Genomic DNA, 24,220 nt, shown 5'->3' on the forward strand with positions numbered 1-24,220 from the left:
AACCATCTTATGTAGCATCCAAAATTTCACGGAAAACCGCCGCTTCAAAGCGGGAGAACACGCGCGGGCTCGCGGCCCATTCCCGGCTCCCATGACGTCACGCGGCAGCCAGGTGATTCCCTAGCCTCCGGCGGCGAGCGCCCGGTGACGTCATCCTGCGTTCCGCCTCTCCCCCTTGGCTGTGTCCGCCTGGTTCACGTGGGTCTGTCCTGCTCTCCCGCCCCCTCCCACCTGCGGGGGGCGGAGGCCGGACTGAGGGGGCGGGCCCAAGCCGGAGGAGGCGTGGCCGGGGCGGGGCCGCAGGGCGCGGCGGCAGCCAGCGGGGCTGCATACAATAGCAAGGCTGCTACTAGGGCAGAAGGTACTGCGGCTCGGTGGGCGCGCCTCACCGGTTCCCTACACCTTCCCGCGCCGCTTCACCTCTGGGCTGCGCGGGGCCCTCTCTGCCGCCCTCGGCTCTCCGCACTCGCCTGTGCCCCCTTCAGAGCCCGCGCTCTCCACAGTCTCCTCAGGGAACGCTCCCCTCAGCGAGCGCACCCCGCCCCCTTCGCAGTCCCGGCGCGCCTTCTGCTCGCTCTCCGCGGCCCGCAGCGTCCCGCCCTGCAGAGCCCGGGCCTGAAGGAACCCGGCGCGAGCGAGCGGCGTGAGGAGAACGCGGGGCGGACCCCGCGCGCACTCCGGTGCTCCCTCCGGGCTCGGCCACCGCCGTCAGGAGGAGAAGGAGGAGGAGCGGAGCGAGCGCAAAAGGTGAGGCGGCCGGGAGAGGGCGCGGGGCTGGGGGAGGAGGAGGAGGGGGCGCAGGGGGGCCAGGTGAGCAGAGGCGGGCGCCGCCCCGCGAGGCCGACCGCTCCCTTCGGGCCAACAAAGGCCCCCTGTGCCAGCCGCGATGCGACCGCGGGTTCCCGAAGCCGGGGCACCGGGGACCCCTGAGGGCAGGCGCTGGTGGGGGGGAGGAGGGGAGAGCCCACAGGTCTTGTCCGGACTGATTCCTTCTCGAACTTGGAGGCTTTGGGACGCTAAAACTGGCCCGCGATGCAAACGCTTTGTAAAGCAGTGCGGGGTTTATTCTCCGTGGTCGGTCCCGGTTTGGAAATCACTTTTCGGGTTCATCGCCTTGAAAAAATAAAGACTGGTAGTAAATGACTTGTGCCGCCCCTCCCCCACACCAGGAGTACCCCGTAACTTGGAAACTTCGCGAAGACTTAAAAAGGAGAATGAGAATCATAGGGCTTTGATTTTTTTCCCCCCACGCCCATTATTATTCTATTTCAAAAGACAGAATTATTTCAACCATCACTGTCTCTGATATTTTAACATGAGTGTGAGTGTTTTTGGAAGAATACTTGACAATTACTGCATAACTTAAAAAAAAAAAGTCTTGTAACCTAAGTTTCTTATGTTAACCCCCTTGGATAATTATCTTACCCTTTAAGATATTTCCAGAACGGTGAAAGGTAAAAGAAAGGTTAGTGATCAAGTTACTACTTTTATTTTAAGAATCGTTCTTGAGAAAAACTTGTCCCTTATGTTTAAGGGTCTCACAATTCAGTCAGGAGGAAAACAGGAGTTCAGCAGTACCAGATGCCTGAGGCGTCACCTCCTTCCTATGTGACCTTGAAATAAGTCACTCCCAGACTTAAAAGTTCCTGGAGTTTGCTTTTAAGCTTCAGAAATAAGCAGCTAGCTAGCAATCATCCATTCAGCTTTCAAGAGTCCACTGAAGAATCCTCCCCACTGTGGAATTTTTGCTGGCCCATTGGGGCTTCCAGAGGTCCACCGAGATTTCTTCTGTCTGCACTTGTAAGACATGCCATTTGGAAACCTTAATCATGCACACAGGAACACATCCCACCTAAACTAGAAGCCAGCTCTCAAAGAGTTTTGGCAGCTCGGTCTCTGCAACATTCCCTGGAGCTTATTCATAGTCTTACCTACTGCATGAACTCGCGGTTTGGCCTGATCAATTTGCGTATTTATTCATCTGTTTATCCAACATTGCTACTAGAATCTGGAGTGCTACAATGTTTCAAGCTGCCTGCTAAGGTCAGGGTGGATTTCAAGCGTATCAATACAGTCGGTCTTTGCTCATAAGACCAAGAGCTCAAAGTTTAGTGGGTGAGGTAGACTCGTAAACAACGAAGGCCCTCTGGGGGACTCCAGTTGTACAGGGAATAGTGTGCAGTAATTGAGGTTGCTGGACCTGTCTTACAAGTCTTGTCCTGGCCAAAGCAAGTCCCTAGGGAAAGTGACTGGCCCCTCATCTGTAAGAATTCACATGAGTCAAAGCTTATCTAGTTCAACTCAATATATATTTTCTGAATACCTGTTCTGAGGCCTTGCGCTGCGTTTGCAGGGAGCTGTACACTTTGAAGGGACTTTGTAAAACAAAATCTGGTTATATCAGTGCTTCCTACCTTCACCCCCCTCTTTTCACAGGTGAAGGATGAACTCCAGACTTTTTTAGTACGAAATAAGCTGGAGACCAGATCATTGCCTGCTTTAATGCAGCCTCAAACTTTGTTTCGGGGTCCTCCACCCCCTCTTTCTCATCTCTCTTCCCGGAGCAGCTTTGCCTGGAGTGCTACTTTCTACTCCTTACTTGCCTGTAGAGAGCTCTGAGAAATAGCCGGTCTTCCCCCCTTTCCTCTCCTGGGATGAATTGCTCTTCCATCTTCTGGCTCATCAGTCTAGAATTTTTGTAATCTTCTTTTAGCAATCAGTTGCAATTAAATTATTTGAGTCTGCACTTTTTTTTTCCCTTTAGCCTGCTCTTTTCTTTTTTCTTTGCTTTTGTGTGTGTGTGGTACTAGGGATATAACTAGGGATACTAGGGAGGTTAAGGAGAATGTATTAGGGATATAACTGCTGAGTTATATCCCCAGACCCTTTTACACTGAACATTTTAAAAATTTGGGACAGGAGGGATCTTGAACTCAAACTTACAATAACCTATACCTTCTTCAGCTTCCTAACTGGGAGACCACTAGATTCAGCTGCCTGTCAGTCTTTTTTTTTTTAACATGTTGAAGGCTGAACCTAGAGCTCTGTTTTTTTTTTTTACATTTTATTTCTTGTGTTGTGTGTGCAGACAGGGAATGGCTTATATGAAGCTCAGAGGGCACCTTTTGGGAATTGGTTCTCTTCTTCCTGGGGATCAGACTTGGGTCGTCAGGCTTGGAGGCAAGCACCTTTTCTTGATGAATCATCTTGTCAGCTCTATATTTTTAAATTTATCTATTTTCATTGCATGTGAGTGTTAGTGGGATGTTTGTTGTGGCTATCAGAGGACAGCTTTCAGGAGTTGATTTGTTCTCTTTTCACAGTGAGTTTCAGAGGTGGAACTCATTAGGCATGCTCATTAAAGCAGGTTTTTTGTTTTTTTTTTTAAACCTGTTGACCAATCTCATTAGCTCTATTTTTTCTTTTGAGACAGGGCCTTCCTAAATTGCTGAGGCAGGCCTTTGTGCTCCATGTATAGCCCAGGCAGTCCTTGAACTTGGAATCCTTCTGTGTCTAGCTTCTGAGTAGCTGGGGTTACAGTCCTGTGCCACTAGGCCTGTCTGTGACTTACTTGAGGTCAAGCTATGTTTAGATTTAGTGTCTAGCAATGTTCCTGGTACTTTGAATAAGTGTTTGAATAAGTAACTATGTGAATGAGAGAAAGAAAGAAGTCCTGTCAGGCTCATGAGCTAGGTTACCTAATCCTTTGGATGGAACAATTAGTTGTCAAAAGTGTGGTCCTTGTACCAGCAGTAGCAGCACAATCTGGGAATTTGTCACTATATTAATGAGTCTCATCCCAAACCTACAAGATAAAAGGAATTAGGGTCGGGGCCAAGAAGTCTGCTTTATTAGGCCCTCCAAATGATCCTGATGCTTATTAAGGCTGAGGAATTGTTACAGAGTTTAAAGATCTGTTTTGTTTGTTGTAAAACCAGCACCCTGTCCTCCCTTTTCCCACATTTCCTCCCTCTCTCCCTTCCTCTTTTTCTTCCTTAATAGTATCTAGACCTTGGCCTTCCTTTCCGGTCACACCTCCTCCCTTCAGTCTACCTTTTGCCAATAGAAGGAAAGCTTCCTGAGGGCTGGAAGATTGCTCTGTTCAAGCTCATTGCTTTGAGCTTAGTGCCTAGACGAGTGACTAACTACAACTAACAGACATCCAAATGTTTGTTAAAAGAATCATATGACTTAGTCCTGTTTACTGCTGGCCGCTACATTGGGGCTTTGTTGAAGAATAGCTTCAGTAAAGAGTAGTCACATCCCAATTTGCAAATCTAGAAGAATCTTAAAGGTGAGAGAAAGCTGCCTTTGTGACCCTCCCTCCTAAATTTATGATAGGTTGTTAAGGAAGTATCATTTTAATAAACGTACTTCAAAAATCATTTTGAAGGTGGGAGTGGTGGCCAGTGTTTTTAAATTACAGCAAGTGAGAGGTGGGTTTTTTTCAATCCCAACCCTCAGAGTAACTATGTTTGATAATGCTGGAATCTCAGAGATAAGAAGCAGAGCTTTTTTAGCGGTAAAGGAAACACACTTGCTCAAATCTTTGCTGCACGTAAATGACGCACCTCAGTTCCAGTCCATATCCACCCAACCCCAGCAGCCATGAGCCATTTTCAGTTTCTAGGCTGCTTGAATTTTGGTTGTAAGCCTGACCTGCAATGGCTGAGCCATCTCTTCAGCCCCTAGGCTGCTTGAATTTTTATGCATGGGGGTATAGGAATATTTTTTCAAATAAATATAGCTGTTGGAGTTAAAATAAGAATTTCTCTTTGTGTGTGTGTGTGTGTGTGTGTGTGTGTGTGTGTGTGCAGTAGGAGGATTGATAAAGACAAATTTACTGTCATTTACTGTTAATCAGTCCTGTGGGAAAAAGTTCTTTGCTGGGTGTCATTTTCTTCAGTTTTTACAGTAGCTGTATTCCCATTTTGTGAGTTAAGAGACTGAGGATCATGGAAATGTTGGTTTGCTTACAAAGCACATCATCAGCAAATGCCTGAGTATTGATGTGAAGCACCTTTTAAAATTCTAGGTATAGTATCTTACTTTTGTCACTATTGTGTAGATTCTTTGAATTCTATCCATCTAGATTCTGGAACACTAGAAACATCCTTTTAGGTTGTGTCTTAACTTTAGTTTCTTACCCCTAAGAAAATCCTAACCAAAGAACAGTTTGAGCTAGAGAAAAAAAAAATTGCTGATGGAATTTTTGTGATAGCAGCTTGAATATAGCATTTATCCTCTGCTTTTTCACTTTTTAAATAATTTTTTCTTTTTTCTTTCTTTCTTTTTTTTTGGTTTTTTTGAGACAGGGTTTCTCTGTGTAGCCTTGTCTGTCCTGGACTCACTTTGTAGACGAGGCTGGCCTTGAATTCACAGTGATCTGCCTGCCTCTCCCTCCTGAGTGCTGGGATTAAAAGGCGTGTGCTACCATGCCCGGCTTTAAAGAATTTTTTCACATTTCTGTTTTTGTTGTCATGCATGTTTTATGACCCTCCAGAGTATCCCTTGCAGGCTGGGATGTAGCTCAGTTAGTAGCGTGCTTGCCTAGAATATGTGAAAACTTGGGTTTGATCTCCAGCACCACATGAAGCCAGGTATGATGATGTATGCCACTCCAGAGGCAGAGGCAGGAGGATCGGAAGGTCAGGGCCCTCTTTGGCTACATAATGCCTTTGAAGGCAGCCTCCAACCAACAACCAACCAACCAAGCAACTAACCAGCCACCCGGTCAACCAACCAACCAACCAACCAACCAACCAACCAGATTATTCCTTGTCAAGGATCTTGTAATGAATCTAGGAAGAACTAGCTGTTTCTTTAATTCCACATTACTTATGATTTATTATTTTTTAATAATAATAATGGATCATTATATTTTAGAGTAGTTTTTCTTTGTTTCAAAAGTATTTTTAGTTTATGTATATGCGTGTTTTGCCTGCATGTGCACTACAGGTGTGCCTGATGCCTGAAAAAGGCCAGAGGAGGCATTCAGATTCCCTAGAACTAGAGTTTCAGCTTGCTGGGACTCCTGTGTGAGTGCTAGGAACCTAACCCAGGCTAGGTTCTTCTACATGTGCTCTTAATTTCTGAGCCATCTCTCAAGCCCCTCATTAATATGATTTTGTGTGGTATTGATTAATTCTCTAAAATCGATCCAAGTCTTAAGTTTTAAAGTCCATTATGCCTTGGCTCATACTCTTGGAGTCAGGGTTAAGTAATTTGCATGTAGCCTTGGGAAACCATTCTTATTTATGGAGCTTTCTTCATTCTTTCCTTTTCTGTTTCCAGTCCTCTCAAATTTCTGTTTCCCTTTCTGGCCGGGCAGATTCCAGGTAGGGGTGGCAAGGATGCTTGTTCTCTTATAGAAATGCCTTTTGAAACGTTTGTTATGGTAAATGGTAATGCCAATGCACCGTCTTCTGTCTGTGCGTCATGGATCTTCAGGCTCAACTTTCCTTATTTCCACCTGGTTCCCACAAAGCTGAGGCTTGTATCTTCCTGATTTAAAGCTTTGTCTTCATAGTTCTTTGTGTGCTGCTGCAACATTTCTCTCACTTTCAGGGGAAGGAATTGGGTATAAAAAGGAGAGTACCAAATTTTAAGTTACACAAAAAACAACTTAGATACTTACTTAAATCTCTGTTTCTTCATTGGAAAAGAGAAGAAACTTTTTTTTTTTTTTTTTTTAAGAGAAGAAACTTTTAATTCATATAGTTGTAGTAAAAGTTAAATTTATGTTTGTGAAAATGAATTGCGAGATTTTGATTTGTAAGAAAATCAAGTGATAGAGTTATAATTTATATGTAGATAGAGGCTTTTAAAATTTTGATCCTGTTTGATTATATTTGAATTACTACTCAAGATTTACTGTCTTGTTCCCCACTCCTCCCCCCTGTGTGTGTGTGTGTCTGTGTGTCTGTGTGTGTTTTAAAGATAGGGTCTAAGCCAGGCCTGGTGGCGCACGACTTTAATCCCAGCACTGAGGGAGACAGAGGCAGGCGGATCACTGTGAGTTTGAGGTCATCTTGGTCTACAAATCAAGTCTACAACAGCAAAGTCTACCCAGAGAAGCCATGTCTTGAAAAACAAACAGCAACAACAAAGATAGGGTCTAATGTGGCTCATGGTGGCCTCCAGCTATGCAGTAGTGATGACTTGGAATTTCTGATTCTTATGCCTCTACCTACTGGCTGTGCTAATGAGCCTTGTTTAGTTAAACATTTATAGATGATTCTAATATGCAAAATGGTTGCAAATATAATATCATTTGTAAATGACTTATGTACTTCTTACACGAAAATGAGTGATTTATTTGAAGTTCACTCATTTGTTAATCACATTATGTATTAGGCATTGTCTAGGGAAAACAGACCTGTATATATAGACAATTACATTATATTGAGACAAAAATTATATGTGAAGATATGTGCCGGTGCTATGTGACACGAGAAAGGAATCTACTCCACTTGAAAAGGGGGCGGCTTGGCGAGCCATGTTAAAGGACGTGACACTGCAGATGAGGTCTGAAATATGAGCAGAGGCGAATAGTACAGGGATTGTGGAAAGGGGAGAGAAAAGACCTTTCTGAAAGAGCAGTTAGGTTCAGAAAATTAAAAAGATTTTTGGGTGAGTACTGAGTAGTTTAGGATGTATGTGTGGAGGATGGAGCTGAGTGTAGGCAGTGGCGAGAGCAGCCAGCCAGCCAGCAGCCAGATGATGAAAGCCCTTTGTGTGATACACAAGGTACTTCCACTATAGTATGGCTTTGCTTTGTTCTTTGAACAGTCCTCTGGATTAGCGAGGGCAGGTGCTGTTTTATCTCCATTTTATAGAAGAGAAAACAGGGAGGTTAATTGAATTGCCTGAGGCTATGTACAGCATAGCTAAGATTGGAAGCCAGATCAGTCTGGCTTTTAAACTTGGTCCTTTCTCTGCATCCTCTTTCATTGCACTTACACCTTTATAGAGTTCGAGGATCAGGCAAGCAGCGCGTGTATGTGCAATTTGTAAGCTACAAAGTGCTTGGCTGGCATTAGATCTTAGTTGGGAGTTTGTGGTTCAAGCCTTCTGTCTGTGATTTTTAATTTTTTACTTTATTTTGAGACAGGGTTTCATGTATCTACAATTTTCTTGCTTTCATCTCCCAAGTGCTGGAATTATTGTCATGGCCTATAACACTCAAGCTTAAAGTTCCTTTGACTCATGCTCTGTGGGCATTTCTTAGAATTCTCCTTAACCTCCAAGCTCTTCCCTCCCCCATTGGAGTTGCTAATCAGGATCCAATACGCTAAAATACTGTCAGCTAATTACTCTTCCACTTTTAGTGTCTTTACCAAAGCCCTTCCCCATTTTTATTTTATTTGCTAAATTTGTTTATTTGCTTTTTTGAGCACTTGAGAGGCAAAGACAGGTAAATTTAAGGCCAGCTTGGTATCTAGTTCCAGGCCAGCTAGGGCTACGTAGAGAGACCCTGTGTTTAAAAAACCAAACCAAACCAAACCAATTTCTTTTTCTTTTTTTTTTTCAGATTGGGGCATAAGTGATGAAGGATTTGTTATAGTTGGACACATTTTTGATTCTTTCTATCACTTGGAGAATTACTATTTTGTTATATTTTCTTTCAATTATTATTATTTCTCCTGGAATTAGATGATTAGCCCATATCTGAGGGGTTTGTTTTGTTACCAGTAATTTTCTTTAGTTCTGGTAATTGAACCCAGTGCCTTAAACACTTGCTCTACCACTGAGCTATACTCCCAGCTCCTCAGTATAGACTTTGCTGGAATAACTGAAGCTGTTACCCATATGGTAGGTAGTAACATAAAAGTAAACAAAAAGCCAGGTAGACATAGTGGAAAAATCCATAATGATATGCTTTCCAAAGTCCAAGTTTTCAGCAGTGTAGAAATTTTACTTACACACACATGGATTTGTAAAGGCATACATAAGTATATATGTTATATATATGTTCTTGAGCTCCTGTCCTGTGGAGACACAACTCATGTCTCTTCACCCCAGATAGGGACCCCAAAACAGAACAAAGTTCAGATACCACCAAGGTCCAACTTGATGAGCCAAAACATTTTATTGGGGTTAGTGTAGGGTAAAGGGTCAAGGAAAGAACACCTTCCCCCTGACTTGATTCCCAGCCTAAGACACAGGACAAAGGAAAAACACCCTGCATTTGGCTTGACCCAGAGCTTCCTATAGTTCCATACTTTCCCCTTTAACCGCATGTTCCAAAAACCCTATTGAAAGCCTTCCTCTCCAAGCAGCCTCTGCTGTCAGAAGCAATGCCATTGTGTGTTTCTCCCCACTGAATCTCTTGTGTGAGGTTTGCTTTGCATGGTGTGACTTTGTGGTATTCCTTGGTTCCTGACTGCTAAGATGCCCTTGTGCCTGAATAACCACTAGTTACTTACAGGAATATTGGTAAAGGGGCAGAAATGACTAAAAGACAGCAGCATCACCAAGGCCCAAAAGCTGAGAAACCTGAAGCACACTGCACAGCCTGCAGGACAGCTCAGTGGATTGTAGAGTGTCCATTCCAAGTGACTCTGGTCTGAACCTCTTCCAGGCAGCTTGGCTGGTTTCTGCTTTTCCAGACAGCTGGTCTGATAGTCATCTTTGCAACTGGGTTTGTCTGAGGGTCTTCCTTGTAGCTCGACTTGCTTTTGCTGCTTAGCTTATTCTGTTGAGGGGAACTCTAAGCTTTTATTGCTTATTCCTGCAGGGAGGAGCTCAGTAAATCTGATCAGTTTCAGGGACTTCCTGAATCTATTTTGAGTAATTTACTGTGGTGGTTTGAATCATTATGGGCCTCCATGGACTCTGTGTTGAATGGCATTATTAGGAGGTGTGGCCTTGTTGGAGGAAGTATGTCACTGTGTGGGCAGGCTTGAGGTCTCCTATGCTCAAGCTCTGCCCAGTGTGGAAGATACAGTCCCTTTCAGCTGCCTTCAGATCAAGAGGTGGAACTCTCAGCTCCTTCTCCAGCACCACGACTGCCTGGATGCTGCCATACTTTCCTGCCATGACCATCATGGATTAAACCTCTGAAACTGTAAGCCAGCTCCAATGAAATGTTTTCCTTTACAAGAGTTGCCTTGGTTGTGGTGTCCCTTCACAGCAATAAAACCCTAACTAAGACACTTACCTTCCTCTTTTAGGAGGGTCCTACAAGATGGAATGTTTCAATCTTGGAGGAAACTATTATACACAGTTCCCATATATCTAGCCTATTACTTAAATTCTGTGATATTTCACTGTACTTGACTATTACATGCCTGTCCACCCAAAACTATTCATATCCATATTATTTTGAAGCATTTCCAAATAAACTCTAGGCATTTGTATTATTTTACCACTAGACACTTTTAGTATTCAAATCACTTGTTTTCACAGAAACATACTCATTTGCTATTCTGTGGTTTCATTTGATTAATGGCCGTCTGCCCTACTGGAACCTAAGCTCCAGAGACTCCTGTCTTTAAACTGTGGCTACTTAAAAGAGAATGAGGTAGTTTTTTGTTTGTTTTTTGAGACAGGGTCTTGTGTAGCTTAGGCTGCCTTTAACTGGCTGTGTAGCCAGCAATGGCCTTGAGCTTGAGCCCTCTGTCTTTACCTCTCAAGTGCTGGAATTATAACAGGAACTTGACTGTTCTTGAAAATAAAAAGTGAGTTTCCTTGTCTGTCACCTGTTGCTGTTCTTGACCCTGGTATATAGTAGGTGTTCAGTAAAATTTTGTGCCCTGAGTAAATGACGGTGGAGCCAGCATACGTTGTAGCCCATATTCTGGGAACTAAATATGATTTGACAGATGACCTTTAAGATTTTTGTTAGTGGCAGTTATAACTTAAATTTTAGTAATTATGATGAAAAATTGGCTTTAATTTATCTTGATAATTAAAACCCTTCTTTTTCTTTCTTTCTTTCTTTTTTCTTTTTCTTTTTTTTTTTTGGCAAGGGGAGGGAAGTATACTGGAAATTCTGGTTAACTTGAAGTGAGAATTTTGGGTACTAGTTATCCTTGGATAACTACAATCTCTCTAGTATTTGATGGCTCTATTAGCTACAGTTCTCAGACCGGGACTATGCTTTATTGGTTATATCCTGTGCGTAGTGACCAAGGATGAAGTGAGAAATAACTGAAGGGATTTGGTCCAGTGTGTGGTAGACTGACTGACTGTTAAACGTTTTTTTAGGTCCAAATGGAAAACCTCTTCCTTTTGTTCCTGCCCAGTATGTGCTAGAATCTGCTCTTTGCCTTAGTAGCTCTTGGCCTCATTGTAATTCTCCCTGGATATTGAGATGGAAATGAGAAAGGCTTTGGGCCGCAGCCTGGACATCCACATTCATGAGAACTTAGAAATGCAGAGGGACCAAAAGCCTTGACTGACCTAGCCAGTGCCAGGTCAGCCAATCATTGCTTTCCCACTCTCCCTTTGTTCTCTGTGCCTTTGGCCTTCTATCTGCTGGAGGTTTGTGCTACAGCTGTTTCTATCAATTAATGTAATGCTAATGTGCCCCTTAATGAAGCCATGGGCACACTTGGTCCCAGTCGGTGGGTAAGAGCTCCATAGTAGCAGCCTTCAAAATTATCTTTCACTAGCAGTTGGACTAGACACCTAAAACCCTTTTTTTTCATACTGTTTCTGAAACCATAGAAACCATAAGCTGAACATGCAGTTTGGATCTGGAGAGCTTAACTTCTCGTTTTATGTAAAAAGAAATATAACAGAACAGAACAAAACAAAAAAACCAGAGAGGGGTCATGCCGAATTTATCCCATATCTCATACTTCAACAAAGATGTCTGATTTAAATTGTATTCTCTCTGTATTGTGTAGCAGTTAAACATCTGCCCCTGACCTAACTCTGAAGGCTGTGACGCTGCCATTTCCTGACGGGGAGGGATGGGAATGCTAAACTCAGTGGTTTCAGTTCCTTTACCCTTAAAATTGTGCCAATTGTACCTGCCTAGTAGGTTTGCATTAGGATCACAAAAATTGTAGTTACACAATGTACCCCTTAGCAGATTTTGATACACAACAAATGCTCAACAAATGCTGGCCATCATTCCAGGTTAAAGAAGCAGCTGGAATAATCTTAAACAACACTGCTTTAATTTATAGATCTGCGCTCGAAACCTTTTGTCTAAAGTCTCCTTTAGTTAGGAGTCAAGCTTTGTGAAGTCCAGACTCTTGTCTCCTTGCTACCCTGAAGTATCCTTAGTGTGTAGAAAAAATTACTTTTTGTTTTGTTTTGTGTAGTCTCATGTAGCTTGGGCTGCTCTTGAATTCACTGTGTAGCCAAGGATCTTCCTGCCTTTAGCAAGTGCTGCGATTACAGTACTCAACACCATGCTCAGGCTATGTGATTCTGGGGATTAAACCCAGGGCTTTGTATGCTAAGCAGGCCCACTACCAACTGAGCTGTATCCCTATCATTTTATAGAGCAGTTTTTAGTGTAGTTATACATGCTTAATACATAGTTCTTTTTTCTCTTTTCTTTCTTCATTCTTTTCAACCCCCTCCGTCTCCTTTCCTTCCTTCCCTCCTTCCTTCCCTCCTTCCTTCCTTCCTTTCTTCCTTCCTTTTCAGGATTTATTTGTCCTTGGTTGGCCTGGAATTCACTATGTAGACCAGGCTAGCCTTGAACTCACAGAGATTCACCTGCCTTTGTCTCCCAAATACTGGGATTAAAGGCTTGTGCCAGCATGGCCAGCTCAATGAATTTTCTTTAAGGAGTGTTTTCTAAATAACATCTAGGTTTAGATATTGCATTGTCGTTGTTTTCCTTACAAATTGGTTATAGAGAGCATTCAGGTGCCAGTGCATTTTTCTAGTACCAAATCTCAAATTCTATTAGTACAAAAATCTTACTTAAATTTTTTATAAATTATGTTGAAGTTTATATCATGCTTGTGTTACCTTTGTCCCTATGTTGGTTTTGTAAGCTGGCTGATTGGAGCAATTGAGAAGATAACTTCTTTTGTTTCTCTCTCCTCTCCTCTTCTCTCTCTCTCTGTCTCTCTCTCTGTCTCTCTGTCTCTCTCTCTCTCTCTCTCTGTGTGTGTGTGTGTGTGTATTGGGGAGTAGATTATGAATACTTATAGTTAGCCACTAGGTTGTTCTAGTGCTGGGAATTGGTCCAGGGTCCTCTGTAAGAACAAACATTCTTAACTATTGAGCCATCTTTTCAGCTTCCTAAAGTGACCCCCCCCCCCCTCAAATCTCCTAAAGATTTGCCTATCTCTTGAATTATACATTTCCAGGGACATAGTACATGCTAGTGGGTTAAACTTTATCACTACTTAGGAATTAAGTACTGGTCAAGAGACTGGGGTTAACAGACCTGATTTGCTTATATAATCTCTTAGTTGGAGATCAGATCACCTTTCCCTGAGGATAGTGTGGTTTGCAAAAGTGGTCACCTGGTAATTTTTTCCCCCTTGCTTTTGGTATTTTGAGACAGGGTCTCAACATTGCTCAGGCTGGCTCTAAATTCTTGCCATGTAGTTAAGGATTACTCTCTGAGCTAAAACTCTGTATCATGCTGCTTCTGCCTCCGTCTGCCCCTGCCCCCGGAGTGCTCAGATTTAGGTGTGGGCTATTGTGCCTAGCAAAATGGTAATTTTTGAACCACATCCCAGATCTAAGAAAAAAACTTCTCATGTGGGGCCTAAATTTGTTTTTATAAATTCTCCATGTGATTCAGATTGCATGGCTGCTACTGATGAGGGATGATTAAATGTGAGGACTCTCTTAAGAAGGAGGGAGACACCGGGTGGTGGCGGTGCACACCTTCAGTCCCAACACTTGGGAGGCCATCCTTGAGAGTTGGAGGCCATCCTGGTCTACAAAGAGAGGCCAGGACAGCCAGATTGCTAGGTAGGCTGACAATTACCAGTTTCAAAATTGTAATGGTGGATAAGGGACCAATTCATGATGGATACTGAGTGTGTATTTTATAAACTTGTGAAATATAAAGTAGATAGTGTATATCTGAGGACTTGTATGATGAAGGAGACAGAATATGATAGGGGTAAGGTTGAACTTGTGATTTTGGAGGCATGTGGTTAAATTTTCATCCTGGGCTCTTTATCTCATTCATCTTTAAACTCTTTTTCTATAATCAGAGGAAATGAGGAAACTGAGAGACTTGAATGGATAACATGTACTTTCTCTAGGGATCAGACTCACCTTATTAGTCTTATCAGCAAGCATCTTTCCCCACTGAGCCATCCTAATGCCCTCTTTTTCTTTTCTTGAGATAAGGTCTCACTACATTGCCCAGCATGGCTTCAAACTCACTGTTTTTCTGTGTTAGCCGTCTGGTAGCTGGGATCTATAGCGTCTTTCCTATCAAGATTCAAGATTATTTCCTGATCCTCAGTGGTTATTTCAGGTCTTGGGCCCTTGATCAGATTCTCCAGTTAGCTTTGGCTTAGCTGTATGAACACGCATTCTGTCTCTGCAGCCTTAGTCTTTGGTGTTAGGTGAATTATTTAATTCAGTTGTCATAGGGATGTAGAGGTTTCTTTCTTCTCTTACAACTAATATGTATTAGGGGTGATGGGACCATACATTTTTAATGTTCTGCCTCAGCATTATATCTCATTCCTTTTTAATTTGTGCCACTATACCCATTCCTCCAAATTTTTATCCCTTACATATTTCACATTTTGTAATATAGAATATTTACTAGGTTATAAATGGAAAAGGTGTTTAGAATTGATTTGGATTTTTTGTTTTTGTTTTTCGAGACAAGGTTTCTCTCTGTAGCCTTGGCTGTCCTGGACTCACTTTGTAGACCAGACTGGCCTCGAACTCACAGCAATCCGCCTGCCTCTGCCTACCAAGTGCTGGGATTAAAGGAGTGCGCCACCTCGCCCAGCCTGGATTCTTACATACCTATATTTAATGGAACTAAAACAGAAGGAATTTACCCAAAAATTTTAAGTATCTTGCTACTTCCTCTTTTCTATATATTGGCAGAAAAAAAATTCACTTCTGGGGTTAAACATAATTAAAAAAATATTTTATTTTATTTATGGGTATTTTACCTGCATCTGTGTCTGTGTACCATATATATGCCTGGTACTCACAGAGGCTGGAAGAAGGCTTCAGATCCTAGAACTGGAGTTACAGATGGTTATGAGCCACCATGTAGGTTCTGGGAGTTGAACCTGAGTCCTCTGGAAGAGCAGCTAGTGCTCTTAAGCACTGAGCCATCTTTTCAGCCCCACAATTTTTGTTTTAACCATGTTATTTTATCAAAAGTCATATGTAGATTCCTTGGCTTATGTTATCACACTGTTGTAGAGGATGTAAACATGTTTTGTTTTGATCTCAAGTATGAGATGTGAAACAATATATATGTATATGTATATATATGTGCACACACACACACACACACACACACACACACACACACACACACACGCACACACACACACACACACACACACGCACGCACGCACACACGCCCTAAACAGGAGGCAGGGCTCTTTGGTCTTGGCTGTTCATCACTCCACTTTGAGAAGCTCCTAGAGAGAACTGCTCCAGCAAATGCTTCAAGGTTCTGGGTTCTGGTTGCTGCTCCTTAACAGGTCTGCTGGAATCCTGCTGACTACTATGCCAGGGGAATTGCTCCAAGGAACTGAGTCTAAAAAGGTTTACTTCTCCTGTTCGCATTAACTGCTTTTATCTCCTGTCTAGGGTAGGTGGGTTGGAAGGGAGGTGTAAGCATTAAAGAACCCCACAAAATGTTGTTATATGAAGCAGAGCTGAATACTTAACCTAGGAAGAGAAATTAGCTAGTGATTAGAAGTGCAAATCTAGCAGAGAGACAAAGGGTCCTGCTACCTCTCTAAGGACAAATTCTTACCCTCATATACACTTAATGTTAGATATTTTAGCACTGGGTGGGCTACTGGATGGTATGTGATCTTTGTTTGTGGTATTTGAGGAAAAAAAAAAGGCATGGAATTAAATGTGTAATTTCATGTAGTAGTAGTAAAGTGTAGTATAGAACGCTTTATGCTGTAAATAAAATCACTGTTGTTATTTTCCTTTTAGAATGTAGCTTTGTGGAAAGGAAACCAAAGAAACTGCTTCTTGTAAATTTGTTGATACTAATTAAAACTTAGATGACCAGACTTTGGGGCTGTCTAATCAAACATTAATTTTATGGATGAAAAAATGGGCTAAGAGAAGAAACACTTGATTTTTTTTCTTATGTAAGAAGTCGGCGTCAAGGCCACATTTTGGTACTTGTGTGTTCATGTTGAGTACATTTCTATTAGATTCCTTCAGGGCATGGTATAAGAGGAAAGGTGAGGTAGCAGAAAGAGCCCCGCTTTGGAGGCATGAGGCCTGTCTGCATATGAATCATAGCTCTGCCACTCATTGATGACAGACAGATCTGAGACAATGGTATTACTTCCTTTACCAGTTTCCTCTATTGTAAAATGAGATTAAGCTGCTGTGTCTTGAAACTGACTCAGAAGGCTATTACTGTAATATAGTGTGAAGTGCAGTAGAAAAATGGTGGCTTTAGGGTAGAGGTGGCCAATTTGTGTATAAGTTTTAGCTTTCTCACTATTTAGTGTCCGATTTTGGGAATGTCACCTAATTTTTGTGAACTTGGCTTATTTACTTATTTTTTCCAAGTTCTCCTTGGACAATAGTACTTCTCTCTCTCTCTCTCTCTTTTTTTTTTTTTTTTTTTTTGGTTTTTCGAGACAGGGTTTCTCTGTGTAGCCTTGGCCATCCTGGACTCACTTTGTAGACCAGGCTGGCCTCGAACTCACAGCGATCCGCCTGCCTCTGCCTCCCGAGTGCTGGGATTAAAGGCATGCGCCACCACGCTCGGCTTAATAGTACTTCTCTTATGAGACTGTTTTCAGGACGTTGGTAGGAGTAAATGTAGGGGAAAGCAGTGCATCTTCTTCCTGTTGCTGGGTTCATGAAGAAACCCCATAACAAAAGGCAGAGCAGTAAGAGGAAAGTGTACAGCGGTTCCTGCATGTTCCGGAGATAGGAGCCGCTAGAAGGAAATGAAGATTCCCTCCAAATAGATTCAGTTGTATATTTTACGTTTAGGTTTGTTGAAGAGGTGAGTAGGGGAGAGTTACTGGAAAAAGTATATGATCTTGGTAATAAATTAGGGGGAAATTTGCAAAGCTTATTTGTTTGGATTCTTCTCTATATTCTGTGGCTTCACAAATATTTCCCCCCTCCTCTGTGAATACCATGTGGGGAGTATCTCTTGAATTAGGGTCTTAGAACAAGATAAAGGTGAGTCTGGCCTTCCTAATTGTGCTATCTTCCTCAAATGACAAAGTGTTGGGAGTAGAGCTTTATTAAATCTGTAAAAAAGCATTTAAAATGATACCTGGCGTGCGATAGTGTTTGAAAATTTCTTAGAAGACAGTTCTATTTTCTCAGAATTACTCCTTTAAAACATTAGCGATAACAGTACTTATATTTCTATGGTTTTACATTATTTATTTATTTGTGTTTTTTTTCTGGGTAGGGGGTGGGGGTGCTCATACATACCAAGGTGTGCATGTGCATAGAACTCAGAGATAAGGATGACTCGTAGACTTGGTTTTCAGCTTCTGTCTATATCTACGGCGCTACTGCTCTACGCAGGGCTAGCTAGCCTGTGAGTTTCTGGGTGAGCACCCTGTCCATTCTTCCCATCTTGCTGTAGGAGTGCTGGAGTTATAAACGCATGCCACCACATCCAGCCAGGTTGCCAGGCATGCATGGCTAGTGACTCTGCTGATTCAGCTCTCTGAGCTTCAGCTGTTTTTTGCAGTGTGGAGGATCGAACCCAAGACCTTATCCATGCTGTGCAAACATTCTACCACTGATAAACACTGTGCTCTTACTCTTTTGTTGAGTTTAATTCTGGAGAGGCTGTCCTAAAACTCAGAGATTCACCTGCCTCTTCCTGAGGGTGGCATTAGAGATGTGTGCCATCACCTCCCCACTGAGCTTTCTTTCTTTCTTTCTTTTTTTTTTTTTTGAGACAGGGTTTCTCTGTCCTTGGACTCGATTTGTAGACCAGGGTGGCCTTGAACTCACAGCGATCCACCTGCCTATGCCGAGTGCTGGGATTAAAGAAAGGCATGCACCACCACTGCCTGGCTGAGCTTGCTTTCTTATAGCACCAAGGGCCACCTAACCAAGGTGTCACTGTTCACAGTGGCCCCTTCTACATCAGTCATTAATCAACAAAATAACCCCATAGACTTTCGCACAGTCCAGTTTGATGGAGGCATTATTTTTTCATTTGAGGTCCACTCTTCCCAGATGACTCTAACTTGTGTCAAAAGCTAGTGAGTATACTAGTTCATGTTATTTACCTGGGAAAGCACAAATCTTCACCATGAATTTTTGTGTATATGGAGACAGGATCTCATGTAGCTTAGGCTCGTCTCCATATCACTGATTCTTTGGTCTCCACTGCTTTAGTGTTGGGATTACAGACATGTGCCACCACATCTAGTTTATGGGATATTGAGCAGCCATTTTGCCTACTGAGCTTCATTCTTAGTTCCTCAGGGTGAGCTAACACCCCGCCTCTACTCATACTCTGTCTCTCCCTGCCCGTGTGTGTGTGTGTGTGTGTGTGTGTGTGTGTGTGTGTGTGTGCGCGCGCGTGCTTTGTATGGATGTATAAGCCATGGTACTAGAAAAGAAAACATTAATTAGTCCAGAAAACCTACAAGGATAACTAGCATAAACATCACAAATACAGTGCTTTAAAGATCTTAGCGGTGAAGCTGGGTGTGATGGCGCACGCCTGTAATCCCAGCGCTCAGGGAGGCAGAGACAGGCGGATCTCTGTGAGTTCCAGGCCAGTTTGGTCTTCAAAGTGAGTCTAGGACAGCCAAAGCTATACAGAGAAACCTTGTCTTGGAAAACAACAACAACAACAACAACAACAACAACAACAACAACAACAACAACAAGAAGATCTTAGCAGGGGCCAGGGAGAGAGCTCAGTGGGTAAAATCATATCTAACTAAGCCTGATAGCCTGAGTTGATTCCTGGATCCTGGATCTCATGTAAAAATCTAGATACCATCTGTAATTCCAGCATTCCTGTATCAAGATGGGAGGCAGAAACAGGAGGATCAGCTGGAAGCTCACAGGCCAGCTAGCGTGGAGTATATACTTTAGTGATAGAAAAAAGAGAGACCTTGTCTCAACAAAGTAAAAGAGAGAATTAACTCCTAAAAGTTATTCTGTGACCTCCCATGTAGCCTGTGGCACATGCTTTCCCTGGTACATGTGTATACACACACACACACACACACACACACACACACACACACACGCATACAAATTAATTAATTCACTCATTCACACACACACACAAATACTCCTGGGTTGGGGGCTGGAGAGTTGGCTCAGTGGTTAAGAGCACTCACTTCTCTTCCAAAGGACCTAGGTTCAGTTCCCAGCACCCACATGACAGGTCATAGCGGTCTGTAACTCCAAGATCTGGCTCCATCTCACAGACATACATGCAGGCAAAACATCAGTGCACATACAATTAAAAAATAAATAACTTAAAAAGAAAAATACTACTGGGCAAGGTAATGCATACTTATTGTCCCATCTACTCAGGAGGCTGAGGCAGGAGGTTTGCTGGACCCCAGGATTTTCGAGCCAGTCTGGACAATTTAGTGAGATCAGTCTCGAAGAAGAAGGTATAGCTCAAGGGTCGATCACTTGGGTAGTATGGCAGGTGCTTTGTCGCCACCACCACCTACAAAAAAAGATCTATTAGGAAAAATAGTATTCTTTCATTGGGTTGTTTTCTAAAAATTGAAGATGAAAAAAAGCCTACCTGAGCTGTGGGGTGTTATGTCGTTTCAAGTCCAGCTTTCCCTGCTCAGTGCCCTCTCTGGTTTTCATTCTTATGCACATAAGTGATGAACAGGATATTCTTTTTGGCATTGAGAACTCGGATAATTAGATAATGCTCTTGCTTACTTCCTCCATTATGGTAACAGAGATGTTCTACAGCCCCCTTTGCCTCTCTCTTTAGCCCACTGTTTAAATTTCGAATTCATTGCTTGCTTTGTTTTTTTTTTTTTTTTTTTTATATATATTTATTTATTCATTTGCTTTTTAACTGTTTCCGTGTGGGCTTGTGTTCCCTTTTGAGGTTGAGTTTTGCAAGGCCTCAGGAAGTGGTAGAAGCACCTTCCTCAAACCTGGTTGCACGAAAAGCCCATCAAGTCAAGACTTGTCCCCAAAGAGGAAGAGAAAGCCTAAGTTCCTTACCAGGAGATAAGAGCTTCTCATTTACAGAGGGGACATTTTTCTTTATAAATGACAGCATTTATTGTACTGTGTATTATAATCATTCTTATATCCTGTCTGCTCCTAAACATTTTCTTAGGACAATAAACCCTTCTAAGGTTAGAGGTACTACTATTTATCAGGTGATCAATAATGAAGAAACACCATATGCTAAGCCTTATTGCTTGTAAGCTCCCAATAAATACTTTCATTTAATCTTCACAGTGGTCACTGATGTGGATATTATGTCCCCTTTACATATGATATCACTGTGGCCCTGAGAGATAAAGAGGTCTACAACCTCATAACTGATAAGCTAGGTTTGCTGACTCCATGCTTGAATGATAACTAGGGAACTCTCCTTGTGATTCCTAATTCAGCAATCTTCCTGTGAATACAGAGATTGAGTGTATAATTTTATTTAATTTATATAGACAGGAGTCCAAATGGGATCAAGTTGAAATGGAGAGGCAAATAGGCATAGCACATACCTGATAGCCATATTAAGAAACTGCCCTGGAATCTTTAGTGTCCTATTTGGAATTGTGGGCAGTCCTATAATTTGGCATTTTAAAATGATTGCTTAGCTGATTAGCAGATGTAACACCACCAACCTTTGGGCATGTTCCGTTCTAAAAAAGAGATGAAAAGCTGCTTCTCACTACCAAGGGCAAGGTACATGAACTCAGCTTTGAACTTGAAACAGTTTGTGCTTCTGTTTTGCCCCCAAGCTTTGTCACTTTTTTTTTTTTTTTTTTTAAAGTCAGGTGCCAGTAACCTACATTTTCCGTGCTGTAGAATCAGACAGTTGGAACATGAGGTTCTTACCTCAGCAGCTTGAGCTCTCACCAAAGGGTCCAGCGAGGAAGCACCTTTGTGAAATTGGTTGCTAAAAGGTAGACCTTGAGAAACAGCTCAGCCTCCTGGCTTTGTGGCATGGCCCGTTGATTCAGTCTGCAGTCTCTTAAGCGGACTACCTGGTGTTGTGTAGAAAGGTAATAAAAATGCTGCCTGGGTTCAGGTTTCTGTTAAAGCAGGTTCCTTCTGTTTTCTAGGCCTTTTTCTTCATGTGTTTTGATGTAGTGATTTTAGGTGACTTATTCCTGTTGTCTGTCCAGGAAGCACACACCTCTGCTGCCCAGAGACCTGATAAGATTCTAGACTATAGCCTCAGTTGTTCTTTAGTCATAATTCCTCCATTCTATCTTTATTCTAAACATTTGCTAAAATCTCTTGATTTTGTACCTTATGTATATTTTAAAATGTCATTTTAACATGACTTTGGGAGGGAACATGGGTAAATATGTTTTTAATGTGTCAACTTGAATTAGAAGCCAACTGCAAAATAAGTTAAAGGAAAGATGAGTTGGATTTATATCCAGAGTTGCCAAAATGAGATGAGAATTCATGAGAACGAATGAGATGATAGTGAATGCCGCTGGTTCCCCCAAGGAGGCAATCTGAGCGAGAACAGCCAAGGTAGAGGCCTAGTGCCTGTTACCATCTGGCTTTGCAAGGGCCGTGCCATCACTTGGGCTGTGTATCACTGTAGTCACACGGGCCAACCCTTCTCTAGGTGGGTGAAGATTACTTCTGACTTTGAGACCCAGGCTATCTACAACACTCATAAAGGAACAAACCTTAATAAGTGAGCTCTGATTCTGTTCCATTTTCCAGGCTTGGTAGATAGGGGGAGAATTCCCATATGTCTTTAAGTGATGGCTTCTGGGGATGCAGGGAACAGGGATTCATCTTTCAGAAGCCTCCTGGGTCTCATTTATCTACTAAGGATCTTTCTAAGTTAATAGCATAGTTATGTCTGTTTCTACAAACAACAGGACACTAGTGAGAGTTGGAAGCACCAAGGATTTCTTTGCTGTTAGGTATTATCTGGTGAAATAATTCTTTTTGTTTTGTTGGTTTTTGAAGACAGGGTTTCTGTGTAGACCAGGCTGTCCTCCTGCCTCTGCCTCCTGAGTGCATTTGCCATCACGGCTGGCTTCAAAATTATTCTTACTAGTCTGAACATTTTACCTTTTTTTTGCAGAGAAAATTAGCTGAAGGAACTGTACTTGTCTGTAGTGCTTATAAAAACTGGTGTCATTTGTTGTCTGATCGTCTTTTTTTATTTATTTATTTTTTTATTTTTATTTATTTTTTGTCTGATCGTCTTAAAGGAGAAGTGTGAGGAGATGGAACAGGCTGGCCTGAGGTCAGGGTGGGCTGAGGTCAGGGTGGGCTGAGGTCAGGGTGGGCTTGCGTTCCAGTTTGGCATTGATTCACCGTGCGACTCTGACTTCAACACATCGAGCTAGAGTGTCAGGGCTTTGAAGGCGATTCTCACAGGTACTGGCTAAATTTGGGAAGTGGGAAGAAACTGAGGAAGTGGACTTAATTCATCTCAGTTTCAAACACAGTAATTCTACTTTTGCTTGTTTAAATGTTAAGGTTATTGGAAGATCTGATTGGAAAGAGACTTTGAAGCTTTAAAAAATTTTTTTGGAATTAGCTGGCTGTAGTGATTAGAAGTCTTGAAGTTTTCAGAAGAAAAAAAGGGGTTGGTTTTTTGATGCTACAGAGTGGGTTGTGAAAGTACCCTCTTCTTTTTTTTTTTCTGTAGATACAGCAACAGGGTAGTGCACTAGATGATCCTTAAGAAACCTACTTTTTCTTCTCTTCTTCCTCTCTCTTTCAAGAATTTTTGTTTATTTATTTATTTTAAATAGTGCTGGCAGACAGACATTAGTTGTCAATGAATATTTCTCCTGTCCCTAAAGTGGTGCACTTCTTCAGGGATCGGAATCCAGGTCTTGAGGGGTAAACACCTTCCTTGGAATGACAGAGGGAATGGAACAGGCCTTCTGGGTGGAGGAGGGGAAGGGGGACAAGGCAAGGGAGCAACGCAGTTGCCTTTAACGATTTAGGAGATTCTCTCTCTCAAACTTACTTATTTTTCTTCTTTTATATGTTGCATCTGGACCACAGTTTCCCCTCCCTTCTCTCCTCCCAGTTGCTTCCTCCAACCTCCCCTTTCCCTGGATCTGCTCCTCCTCTGTTTCCCTTCAGAAAAGAGCAGGCCTCCCAGGGATATCAACTAAACATGGCATATCAAATCGCTATATGACGAGGTACAGCCCCCCATTAGGGCTTGGTGAGGCAGTTCAGTGGGAGGAAAAGGGTCCCAAAAGCAGCCAAAAGAGTCAGAGACAGTTTCTGCTTCCACTGTTAGGAATCCCACAAGAAGACCAAGCCTAGGTCAGACCAGTGAAGGTTCCCTGATTGTAAGTTGTAAGTTGATTCTTTGTGAATCCCTAGAAGCCCAGGTTAGTTGATTCTGTGTTTTAGTTGTTGTTGTTTGTTTTGTTTTTGTGGTGTCCTTGACCCCTCTGGTGGTCATGTGGGTGCTGGGAACTGAACCTAGGTCCTTTGTAAGAGCAGCCAGTGCTTTTAACTGCTGAGCCATCTCTCCAGCTAGATCTTTTATTTTTTATGGCGACAGTGCTTATTGCTATTTCCCTTACTATAGAAAACAGCTGGATGAAACTAATGTGGTATCCCCTACCCCATTCTCTGTTTTCTTACTTTCCAGGAAAATTCTGTTTTGGAATAGAAACCTAGAAAATAATGGTTTGGTAGAAGGAGAGTTGGACTTAGAATCAGTAGAGATAGGAGAAATTCCATGTCTTCTGTTTATCTATTTTGTAACCTAGGCATTACTGTGAAAATTAAAGGTGAGGAGCTGGAGAGATGGCTCAGTGGTTAAGAGCATTGCCTGCTCTTCCAAAGGACCCTGGTTCAGTTCCCAGCACCTATATGGCAGCTCACAACTGTCTGTAACCCCAAGACCTGACACTCCTACACCAACACATGCACATAAATTAAA

General features: G+C 42.4%; 1 protein-coding gene across 1 annotated transcript in view; it reads left to right on the forward strand.

Moving 5' to 3' along the window:
• The first annotated feature begins 699 nt into the window (after positions 1–699).
• Positions 700–24,220, forward strand: part of Pak1 (p21 (RAC1) activated kinase 1) — a 105,337-nt gene continuing 81,816 nt past the window's right edge. Inside the window, exon 1 of the mRNA XM_051148982.1 lies at positions 700–747. The gene's annotated coding sequence lies outside the window, so the exon portion shown is untranslated. The remainder of the gene's footprint in view (positions 748–24,220) is intronic.

This window comes from Acomys russatus, chromosome 7, assembly GCF_903995435.1.
Source record: "Acomys russatus chromosome 7, mAcoRus1.1, whole genome shotgun sequence".
In the NCBI taxonomy this organism is placed as follows: domain Eukaryota; kingdom Metazoa; phylum Chordata; class Mammalia; order Rodentia; family Muridae; genus Acomys; species Acomys russatus.